This window comes from Condylura cristata, unplaced genomic scaffold (genome assembly GCF_000260355.1).
Source record: "Condylura cristata isolate star-nosed mole 26May11 unplaced genomic scaffold, ConCri1.0 scaffold00026, whole genome shotgun sequence".
Classification (NCBI taxonomy): Eukaryota; Metazoa; Chordata; class Mammalia; order Eulipotyphla; family Talpidae; genus Condylura; species Condylura cristata.
Genome location: NW_004567127.1, coordinates 445,270 through 447,023, shown reverse-complemented (window position 1 = coordinate 447,023; position 1,754 = coordinate 445,270).

The following is a 1,754-nucleotide window of genomic DNA, read 5'->3' as shown; positions in this document are numbered from 1 at the left end:
AGGCCGCAGGCAGGTGCTCTGTCAAGAAGGCGCTTTCGTAGGAGACGCCTCGCCGGCGGACCTGTCCGGCCTGGCGTGAGGGTGGGCCACGCCTCTCCTGAAGGGCGGCGCTGCAGGACACCGAGCAGTACTGGTTCTTTGGAGAATCCCAGGGCCAAGCAGCCGAGGGAGCTCAACCCGATCAGGAAGCAGACGAGGCTTCCCGAGCCCGGCGGGTGTGGACGGAGACACCGGGAGACGGCAGGCTGGCCCCAGTGGGAGGGCCAGTGCCTCGGGTAGGGAGTCGTGCCGAATCAGGCTGAGAACGCCGCAGGGTCACAGAACCAGCGAAAGCGGGGCCCAGCCACGCGGCCGCTCAGACAGACACGGGCGGCGGGCAAGGACCGTGCCCTCCACCTCCCTCCACGGCCTCGGCGCTGCGGGAACCCCGCACCCGCCAGGCCCAGGCGCCCTGCTTGTGCCGGCTACAGAAAGCTCCCTTGCAAACGCCCTGAGTCGAGGAGCCCAGCCCGCCGCGCGGTGCTTCTAGAACGCGTGCAGCCGTGCAGCGTGGCCCCAGCGGGGCAGGGTCGGGGAGCGGCAGAAACGGGGCTTCTCTTTCGGGCCCTCCAAGGCGAGACGCTGCCCCAAAGGAGTTCTGAGGCGCGCACTCTGGCTAACCGGGAGGAAGGTGTGCAGAAGCGGGACAAGGCGGCGTGGTCACTTTCAAACGGGCCTGGAGTCGGAAAATGGGTGGCCGTTAGCATGTCTCTTCGCCAGCACGCACAGACGTGGCCGCAGCAGCAGCAGCAGCGAGCTCCCTGAGCCCAGACACGCCCCAACTGTCTTCCAGCCGGGCCCTCGAGGGCCCCCCAGGTGCGCTTCTGTTGACAGACTCTGGAAGCATGCAGCCAGCGCAAGAGGACAGCACAGGGCCAGCGGCCCGGGGGGGCGCGGCCGGGCGGAGGCAGGAAGCAGGCTGAGAAGCTGGCTTTCAGGCCACCTTATCCCACGGAGCAGGCCACAGAGACACGCGAGAGCCCAAACTTAAGGCCGGCTAAGTCCCTGCTCGTAAATGCCTTTCATCTGAGAGGCCAGTCTTGTACACAAGCAAACTGGACGCTATCGAGGCCCCCACATCCTGCCACTAGCCTGTGATTGCGCCGATGCCCCAGCACAGGCCACTTCCCCTAAAAGGCCACTGGAGGTCAGGTGAGGAGAGGAGCGAGGGGCCAGGGACCCGGCGGCTCTTCCCACCCAGGCCCCGCTCTCAGGGACTCAACCAATCCGTCCCATGCGCCAGGCGGTGCGCGCGGCCCTCTCAAGTCTGGACACAGGTGGGGACACCACTCTGTGACCCCGGAGGCAAGCCTAGACGCGAGTAACATGTCCCAACGTCTCGCAGTTTCCAGGCGGGCCTGTCCTCCCTCCGAGTGGCCGACCCTGGGCAGCGGGGGGCCGAGGTGTGCTCTCGCCGGGCCCATCCTTCAGACACCCGGCTGGGCGGCGCAGAGCCTGGGGGCCGGCCGGGGCGCCCCCTCCTCCCAACACTGTCTTCAAGGTTTAGCTGATCCTCCAGTCAGGCCTCGGGCCGAAGGGCCGGGTCAGGGGAGCCTCGAAACTCCAGGGACGGTGGGAGCTGGGGACCCCACTGGGAAGGGGCGCGAGGCCGAGCCTTCTCCGGAACAAAGCCCCCGGCTGAGGCGGGGAAGGCGAAGCTAAGAAAGTGGCAGGGTCCCGAGGCCCTCCGGGGTGGGGGGCAGGCCCGAGGGGCG